Raw genomic sequence first — 10837 nt, 5'->3', positions numbered from 1 at the left:
CTGTCTGTATTGTCACACTGTACCTGTGTCTGGTGAGAACCACCTGTCTGTCCGCTGGCTGTGTTGTCATGCTGTGAGGTCGTCAGGCTGGTCACAGTGCGGGGCCTTGATGCAACGGGTGGAAAGGCCTGCATTGACGACAACCAGTGGGGGTACGCCTGGTACTGCTGCTGGCTGGTATACCACTCCTGACCGTCACCCCAACCACCGTCTCCGAAGTCGCTGTAGTAGGGATACCCGTCATCGTAGTCGTTGACTGTGGCGTGCCGGACATCCTGCCTCCACCGGTAGTGGTCCCCTCCCTGTCTGCTGCGTGCCGTGGTGTTGCGATAGCTGGAACGCTGGTCCTCTGCATCCACACCTTGCTGCTGCTGCCAGTGGCTGTCACCACGTCTTCTGCTTGCTTCCTCCACCACCAGACGGCTCCCTCTGTAGTACGCATGCATACCTCGGCGTTTGTGTTCTTGTATTGTCTCTCGTTGTCTGTCTGTCAATTCCCCAGCAACCGTGATGTTCTTTCTCCTCAGGGCCGCCTTTCCTGTCGTCAGAACTGACGTTTTATCTGACCATCTGGTACATTTGACAATCATTGGCGGGGGTCTTCCTCGGGAATCGTTGTAGCGACTGAGGCGATGGGCCCGCACAATGTCGTCGGGAGTCCACACTTTGCCAGGCACCACACCATCCAACACCTCCAACACCGCTGCGGCACAGTCGTCATAGCTTTCATAATTGCTGTAACGAGGAATGTTAAAAAACCCCCAAAAACTTCAAGTTTTCTCTGCGCGAAAACAGCTCCAGTCTGTCACCTTTCGCTGCCAAGTCCGATGTGAGCTTTGTCATATCATCCTCCAGTCTCAACAGGTTCTGTTTTGTGTTGTTCGTTTCAGTCAGCGGAGTGTTCACTGCCTGCTCCAATGCACCAGTCTTCATACGCAGCACGTGTAGAGAGAGGGGGGAGAGACAGAGAGAGAGGGGGGAGAGACAGAGAAAGAGAGAGAGAGAGAGGGAAAGAGAGAGTGGGGTGAAGACAGAGAGAGAGGGAGAGAGGGAGAGGAGGGAAGACAGAGAGAGAGAGAGGGGGGGGGAGACAGAGAGGGAGAGAGAGAGAGGGTAGAGGGGGTGAGAGACAGGCAGACATTACTGCATACTAGTCAGGGGTGGTGTAACAACTGACAAGGGAAAGGAGGGGGAAGGCAGCACTGAACGGGCTAGATGCGTCATTGTATTGCATTGTATTCCATTGTATTGTAGTGTTATATATATTTTTTGTTGTTGTCAAAACATATTTCTTTCTGTGAAAATCGGACTGTCTCTTTTATTTTCCACGTCTGCAAAATGTTATCTTTTTTTTTCTTTTTTTAGTATCAAAGTAGATTTCTCCAATTTTCCTCACTCCTCTGAGGGGTCATGGGTACCTGACTTCGGTGGAAGTTTAACACAGTGGAAGGAGAGGGTTGGGCCTCGCCTTCCCACTGACGTCGAGCGGAAATGAATCCACCGCCATGGTCGTCGTCAAAGGCTGTGAGACATTGAGCCTTTCTAACCTTGACATGCAGCAAAAACAACTTCCAAGTTCCTATACCCGAAACTGACATGTCCAAACCACGCTTCAGTTCCCCTCGTCGTCAACAATATAAAAATACCTCTTCCATCCGATCTAAGATGCGTCTTTCAAAACGAAAGCTGTTTACTTGTCTCCTCCACTCATATAATCGTTGTTCACCGACCATATCCTATTAACCCCTAAACTGCTGAATCTGTGTGAAATGCATGTTGCGCGCGCGCGCGCGTGTGTGTGTGAAGCCCAATTGATTGTCTATGCATGTTTCTACATTTCATACCATATCGTTATCGGCGTGTTACACATACAGAATTTTTCTCAGCATTTTTCCCAAGTGATGACTGCTACTCTTATTTCTGCTGCTGTGCTCATGCAAACGCGCGCGCGTGCGCGTGCACATAGCCACACACACATGACAAATGAATATGATTCCGATTCCGACTGTCACTTCTGTACTGGTCTGCTTAGCCACACACGACGCTGTTTCAATCACCACCCAGAGCAAAGTTCGGTTTCCCGAGACTAACGGATACCTCAGTATACTTTCTTTCTTTCTTTTTTTTTTTTTTTTTTTTAAATACAATATTCCCAATCTGGTCTATTGCAGACACATTCCTGTATTTCACGAGGGATACGTGTTACTAATGATTGTTACCAATGACTCTTACTGTTCTATCACGACTTTTTTCTTATAAATGTTAGTAGTAGTATTGTAATCGTTACAGAAGAAAAGGTTACAGCCTCTCTCTCTCTCTCTCTGTGTGTGTGTGTGTGTGTGTGTGTGTGTGGGTGTGTGTCTGTTTCTGTCTCTGTGTGTGTGTGTGTCCCTCGAGTCCGTTGGGTGACAGAGTGGGGGGGAGGAAACCGACAGTGGGGGTAGGGTGTGGGGGGTGGGCGTGAGTGAAGGCCGTTGACCTTAACTTTTTAACTGAATTGTTCCCGTCTCTAACTTCACGTCCAAAAGTCTCCCCAGACCTATGTATGTCTGTCTGTCTCTAACACCCGATAGACTCCCTCCCCCGCGCCCCATCTATCCGTCTCTCTCTGTCTTTCTGTCTCTTTGTCTGTCTCTCTGTCTCTCGCTGTGTGTGTCTCTCTCTCTGTGTCTCTCTGAATGTCTGTCTGTCTGTCTCAGTCTCTTTCGTGAGGGCAGGATGAAAGCAAGTCATCTGTACTTATTACTTTTTTGCCCTCAGTTTAAAAAAAAGTTCGTTTGTTCATTCGTTTGTTCATTCGTTCGTTCATTCGTTCTCTTGCGTGTTCTATTTGTCTCTTCGTTTTACTTTCCCTCTGCTTTCTCCATTCACTTCTGTATGGTACCCAAAGCAAAACATGACATGTCTGAGGTCGGTAGCCAGAAAGACAGAGCACCAAATGCTTTTAGCTCAAAGAGAGAGGGGTGGGTGTGGTGGGGATGGTGATAAGTAGGGTAGGTAGGCCCAATTTCGAACGATCCAGTCGAAGCGAGCAGCTCAACGTATATATCGTACGATCGTGAATGTAGCTCTTCAGTTTTTTTGTTGGTTCTTTTTTTATTTTTTTTTTAGGCTTTCTCCAACTGGTTGCACCTGGAAAGGTTCGTTAACTACTTCTTTTCAACATTTTTGTTTCAACGGTTGAAATAGCACGGGTGCCGGAGGGTAAATGCGAACTCGCAGTTCTAATTGCGAACGATGGTTTTGGGTACATGTGGACATTAAAGATAGAAGCAGGTCTTGATCTCATTCGACATATTATTGGAACATCGCACCACACTGTTGTACACATTTAAACACACCCCACATCCCACACAAACACACCCTTTTGAGGGCAATCACTATAACTGAGCAGCATCGTTCGCAAATAGACTCATGTCAAAATATCCCACGGTCTGATTGCAAGCTATACTATTGGAAATTTCTTTCAAAACTGACGTTTTGATCTGTCACCAACATGCTTTCTTAAATTCTCTCTGCATTGGAAATACACAGTTCATTCAACGTATTCAATCAAACCAGTTATTTTAAAACGTGTCAAAGTCCTACTACTTGCTTCCCTTGATTTTAGGATTTTGAGAGCACGTTTGGGAACTTGGTCGACACTGGTGCGCGAAAAGAAAAAAGAGCGCGGAAATAGCCAGAAATAGCTGATGTTTGACTGGTCCTTGGAAATCGATATTCATTAAGGTATCGGAACGATGTCGAAGCAGACGTTAACTTTTGAAATGTGTGTGGTGAGAACGCTTCGAAGTGGGGAGGTACACGAACCGGTCGCAGTTACTCGCTGTTTGCAATCAGGCAAACCTACACTATGGAACAGTGGCTGCATATTATGCAAATCAAGCAGCTTCTTCATCCCCACCCCACCTGTCACCCAACCCACGAACCTGGTTACGGATTGCGTCAGCAAAACGTTATTTTTTCTCCTAAACACCGCAGACATAAACCCATGTTTAATATGTAATCAGTAGTGTAATCTTCGCGCGCGTGCACACACACACACACACACACACACACACACACACACACACACACACACACACACACACACACACACGTGCACGCGCGCGGGCACGCACGCACGCAAGCACGCACACGTACAGCCCCATCCCCTCCCCCTGCACACACTTACTGTTGTTGCTTGGGTTTTTGTTTTTTTGTTTTTGTTCTTCTTTCCTTCATCCCTTTTCCTCCCTTCTTCTTTTTTTCCTTCCTTCTTTCCTTCCTTCCTTTCTTCCTTCATTTTCTTTCTTTCTTCCTTTCTTTCTTCTTTCCTTCCTTTCTTCCTTTCTTTCTTTCTTCCTTCCTTTCTTTGTTCCTTTCTCATGAAAAAAAATCTGTTGTTGGTTTGGCAGTCGTCAGAGTTCCTTTCTTTCTTTCTTTCTTTCTTCCTTCCTTCCTTCCTTCCTTCCTTCCTTCCTTTCTTTCTTTCTTTCTTTCTTCCTTCCTTCCTCCCTTTCTTTCTTCCTTCCTTTCTTTATTTCTTTCTCTTGAAAAAAACAACAACTGTTGTTGGTTTGACAGTCGTCAGAGTTCCTTCCTTCCTTCCTTTTTTTCTTCCTTCCTTTCTTCCTTCCTTTCTTTCTTCCTTCCTTTCTTTCTTCCTTCCTTCCTTTCTTTATTTCTTTCTCTTGAAAAAAAAACCCCCAACTGTTGTTGGTTTGACAGTCATCAGAGTTCCTTCCTTCCTTCCTTTCTTTCTTCCTTCCTTTCTTTCTTTCTTCCTTCCTTCCTTTCTTTATTTCTTTCTCTTGAAAAAAAAACCCCCAACTGTTGTTGGTTTGACAGTCGTCAGAGTTCCTTCCTTTCTTTCTTCCTTCCTTCATTTCTTCCTTTCTTCCTTCCTTTCTTTCTTTATTTCTTTCGCTTGAAAAAAAATCTGTTGTTGGTTTGACAGTCGTCAGAGTTCTTTTTTTGTGTGTGAATGACAGACTGCATGAAGCCTTCAAGTCCGATAACTTTGCACGCTGCGTTGACGTCAAACGAGGAGCTATTTCTGTGGAAGAGAACCGCTCACAAATTGATTTTCATTCCGTTAGATGAGCATAGCTGTTTTAATAGAGACGTTCATCGCTGCTCGGGCTGTCTGAGAATGCTTCGTCATTTTTCTCGGAAACAAAATAGAGAAAAAAGAAGAAGAAGAAGAAGAAGAAGAAAAATAAAGAAATATTGTTGTAAGGGAAAAACATGACACGGGGAAAGAGAAGAAAGAATAGAAAGAAAGAAAAGGGAGGAGGGAGGGAGGTGGGGCGGGGGAGAAGAAAAAGAGGTGAGGAGTAGGAGGAAAAAGAGGGGGGCGTGGAGGAGAAAGGGGTGCAAGAACTGGAACAGGAGGAGAGCGAACAGCGAGCGAGACAGACAGACAGACAGACAGACAGGCACACAGACAGACAGACAGAGATACAAGGATGAAAAAGAGGGGGGGGGAGAAACATGGGGGAAAAAGGGGGATGGAGAGAGAGAAGGGAAGAAAGAGAAGAAGGGAGAGGCAGACAGACAGACAAACAGACAGACAGACAGACAGAAAACAATCCATTACCTGTTTCTTGCGAATATAGTGTTGTCTTTATCCTTTATTTTTCTTCATTAGAATTACGTCAGCAACATTTTCAAAAGAATGGTATATTGTATGCTTGATGTGCTGGTAGAAATCGAATACTTAATCGTTACATATACGGCACACACACACACACACACACACACACACACACACACACACACACACACACACACACACACACACACACACACACACACACACACACACACACACACCTCACACCTCACAACTTACACACACGCGCGTGTGTGTAGCGCGCGAACGCGCGCGCGCGCGCGCGCGTGTGTGTGTGTGTGTGTGTGTGCGCGCGCGCGCGCTCGCGCGCTACACACACACACACACACACACACACACACACACACACACACACACACACACACACACACACACACCTTCCCTCATATTTATTTTCCTGCCCTTTTCCATGTTCCTCTGTCTTCATTGATACAGACATACACTGTTGACACACAGCGAAACAATGTTTTTCTCTTCCTTTTCATTGATAAAACCAGAAGATATTTGTTCTTGTTTATGTGTTTTCTTTTCTCTTCGCATAAAAAAAGTTATATCACCAGAAAGTCATCTCTAATTGGCTGAAGACGTCACATGGATACGTCAATGGAGCAACACAAACTGATGACATTTAAATGCCTCTGTTGTATTCATCAGAAAGGCTCAGGTAAGAACTATAATTAGGGAGGTTGCCTCTTTCGGCGTGTCACTTCACCTGGGGGCTCAGCCACAATGACACGCCACTGCATAACTGTGTGGCTCTTTGAATTCATGGCACAGGGGAAATTTTTTTAATTTCATTTAGTATTTTTTTTAAAGGATAGGGTAGGTATGGGGTAATTACGAACAGCGTGTAACTGCGAACGATTCGTATACCGCCCCACTTCAAAGCATTCTTAACGGTTGCATTTTACAATTTAACGTCTGCTTCGATCTTTTCCTAATACCTTAATGAATATCCATTTCAAAGAACCAGTCAAACATCAGCTATTTCTGGCCATTTCCGCGCTATTTCTTCTCTTCGCGCACCACGACCAAGATTACAAACGTACTCTCAAAATCCTAAAATCAAGGGAAGCAAGTTGAAGGACTTAAACTTTGACACAGTTTAAGATAGTTTTATTTGATCGGATATGTTGAATGCGCATTACCAATGCTGGGAGAATGTAAGAAAGCATATTGGTGACAGATCAGAACGTCAGTTTTAACAGGAATCTGCAAAATATTTGCAATTAGACCATAGGATATTTTGACGTAAGTCTTTTTGCGAACGATGCTGGACAATCTGAGCACTCTCAAAAGAGTGTGTTTGTGTGCGATGTGGGGTGTGTGTGTTTAAATGTCTCTGTGTGTGTTTGTGTGCATGTGTGGTCAAAACCAACAATACAACAGTCTAGTGGGATGTTCCAATAATATGTTAAGTCTAATGAGTTAAAGACCTGTTTCTGTTTTAATTGTCCACATGTACCCAAAGCCATCGTTCGCAATTAAACTTGTGCCGTTCGCTTTTACCCTCAGGCACCCTTGCTATTTCAAACGTCGACAAAACGTTGAAAAGAATGAGCAGACGAACTTTTCCTGGTGCAACCAGTCGGAGAAAGCCTTCAAAAACAAAAGAACAACGTTTGATTGTCATATGACATATTATCTTTACAGTACACACGTTGAGCTGGTGGCTTCGACTGGATCGTTCGCAGTTACCCATACCTACCCTGACCAGTGCTGTAGGAGGCGCCGTGGCCGATTTGACTGGAGTTCAAAAACGATACTGAGAGACAGCTTCAGGAAAGTATGGCGCCAACATCTGGACATCGGGACGGAAGACGAAAAGGTCGGCATCCATGAGCTGGACAGAGCGGCACAGGTCACAATCTTCAGACTGCGAACGGGACACTGTCAGCTCCTCTCCCACCTCCACCGTCTGAAGATATGGAATACTGACCAGTGCCCTTGTGGCACAGGCCCACAGACCCCCTCCCAATATCCTACAGTCCTGCCCCACCTTCGACGCTCTGAGACGCCAGGCATGGCCCAACCCGGTGGAGCTCCCCCCCCCCCCTGCCCCCCTGCCCCCCACCCCCCCCCATATATATATATATATATATATATATATATATATATATATATATATATATGATCAGTGACAATGGACGCAGTCAAATGGTGCGAGATGACGGGGCTCTGAACGCCCAGCGCTATGTGGCTGATATCCTGCAGCTGTCCCACGTTTGGCCGCCCCACACGCCATTTTCATGCAAGATAATGCCAGACCGCACACGGCACGTTATACGCAGGCCTTCCTGGCTGTCAACAGTGTTAACACGCTGCCCTGGCCCGCTCTGTCTCCAGATCTCAATCCAGTTGAACACATGTGGGACGAACTGGACAGACGGCTCCGCGCCAAGGTCAGCGCGCCGGAAAACTTGCAGGATCTGTTCCATGCACTCGAAGAGGAGTGGCATGCCATCCCACAACGAGTGATCACCCACCTCATCAGATCCATGTCCCGCCGGTGCCGAGCTGTCATTGCTGCCCAGGGCGGTCACACCCCCTACTGATTCTGACTTGGCTCACTGGACAGTTACTGTCCAATTTCCGCACCTTTGGAACTGAATGAAATGTCAAAAGAACTACCTTCACGGGGCAACAAGTTTGAACATTCTCGGTTCTTCCGTTATTTTTCTACATTTGTTTCCGATTGGCAAAAAAATAAAGATCAGTTCAATGTAATGGGTTGTTGCGTTTCTTTTTCTTCTTTTTTTTTTTTTTTTTTTTTTAACAGTATATCTATATGAACCAAATAAAAGCTGTAGATATTTGTACGTCCGCTCTTTAACTCGTTCATTCGCTTGCGTCGTTGGATTCATTGCTTTGATTGGTTGATTGATTCATTTGTTTCTGTGTTGTTGTTTTCTGGTGTTTTTTTATTTATTTATTTATTTTTTATTCCTTTCTTCCTTTCGATCTTCTTGTTTGCTCGTCACCCTTCTTGTCTTCTTCCTTCTTCTATCTTTTTCTTTTCTGCTTTCGATCCCAACACTACATCCATCCATCCTTCTTTCCTTCCTACTTCCAATCCAACCAATGTATTATCAATCATTTCTTCTTTCCTTCCTACATTCAGTCCGACCAGTACATTACCCATCCTTCCTTCTTTATTTCCAACTTTCAGTCCAGCCAGTACACCCATCCACCTTTCCTTCCTTCTTTCTTTGTTTATCCTCGTCGTCGACAATAACGGGGTTTGTTTCCCTTTTCATAATCGTAATGGAGTGTTGTGAATGAAAATATCGAAGGTTGGGGGTTATTTTCAGTTAAAATAATGTTGCGATGAATTACCCACGTCAGAGGAAGAGCTATTTCTGAAAGAAAACATGATCCACAGATTGAGTTTCTGTTGAGGTCAGTGAGTACGCTTTCTCAGTGTTGACAGTGTTGTTTGTTTGGTTGTTGGGAGGGTGAAGGGGTGATGTTTGTTACATTGTTAACAGGGGGGATGTTTGTTACTTTGTTAACAGGGGGGATGTTTGTTACTTTGTTAACAGGGGTGATGTTTGTTACTTTGTTAACAGGGGTGATGTTTGTTACTTTGTTAACAGGGGGGATGTTTGTTACATTGTTAACAGGGGGATGTTTGTTACATTGTTAACAGGGGGGATGTTTGTTACTTTGTTAATAGGCGTGATGTTTGTTGCTATATTAATAGGGGTGATGTTTGTTACTATATTAATAGGGATGATGTTTGTTACATTGTTAATAGGGGCGGCGTCCGTATGTTTGTAAATAGTTGTGTTGCCCGTGTTTGTTGTCGGTGACACTGGTTTGTCGTTGGTTGTGATTGCAGACCTGAACATGAATTCAGACAGGAGTGACAAATTTACGCAGAATTGGACACCCGACGTATGCTAAGTACAAGACTGAGCATTTTTTCACATGGAATCATTGAATGAATCTTTATGGTTACGCCAATGTCATTTTGGTGTGAAATGATTTATTATCAGAGCAATGTAACTTCTGGTTATGTTTATATCTGTTAATCTTTGTCTCAGTTTAAAAAAAATGTCGAAAATCAGAAAGGGGAAAAGAAAAATGGAATAAGATAAAATAAACTGATGGTGAGGTCGAGAGACTTGACGCTTTGACACTAAAATGTCATTGGCCATGAGGTCCTTGTGACATGGATGAATGCGTCAACTTTTTTTTCACGTAAAAAAAATATGATAAAGGAATGGATACAGTGGGAACAAATATTCCAACATAACTAAAAGAAGCATCTTCACTTGAAGAAAAGTGGAAGCAAATGATGGGTCAATCATCACGTTGAGGAAGAGAGTGGGGAATGAAGTAAAAGAGAGCAAAGAGACACGGGCATGCAAGCATACATGCGCGGGCTAGGACACACACACACACACACACACACACACACACACACACACACACGCACGCGCACGCACGCACGCACACACACACACACACACACACACACACACACACACACACACACACGCACCTCTCCTTAATTTGAATTTACTTGTGGCCTGCGGCTCACACCTGCTCTGCATATTTATGGATAAATCAGGACAGCATTAACAATCAGTTGATTAGTTTAATCAATATTTCACGCTTTTTTCTGAGCGTAAAATACGAACTGAGCTAGATTATGCATTGGTGTTACACTAGTGCATTGCATTAAATCACTGAATAGTTCATCACTGATTGTGTTTGATCCAAGATATTGATACCGATATATATATATATATATATATATATATATATATAGCGAGAGAGAGAGAGAGAGAGAGAGAGAGAGAGAGAGAGAGAGAGAACAATAAATAACTTGCAACAGCAACTAACGCTCTCTCTCTTTTGCTTTTGCTTTTGCTTTTGTGCATGCATTTTTCTCTCTGAGGGCCGGATGTAAAAAAAAAAGCAATAATTTATCATGCTTATTCCCTTACCCCCGTGAAATAAAATTTCTTTCGTTCGTTCTCTCTCTCTCTCTCTCTCTCTCTCTCTCTCTCTCTCTCTGTGTGTGTGTGTGTGTGTGTGTGTGTGTGTGTGTGTGTGTGTCCGTGTCTGTATTTTTGTTTTTGTTTGTTTGTGTGTCTCTCTGTCTCTGTCTGTCTGTCTGTCTGTCTGTCTCTCTCTCTCTCTCTCTCTTTCTCTCAACTTCTTCATCTTTCTTTATCCCAAGTCTGTTAAGTACATAAGCGTTCCTTCAAC

This window comes from Babylonia areolata, chromosome 4 (genome assembly GCF_041734735.1).
Source record: "Babylonia areolata isolate BAREFJ2019XMU chromosome 4, ASM4173473v1, whole genome shotgun sequence".
Lineage (NCBI taxonomy): Eukaryota > Metazoa > Mollusca > Gastropoda > Neogastropoda > Buccinidae > Babylonia > Babylonia areolata.
Note: the sequence above shows the minus strand (reverse complement) of the source record.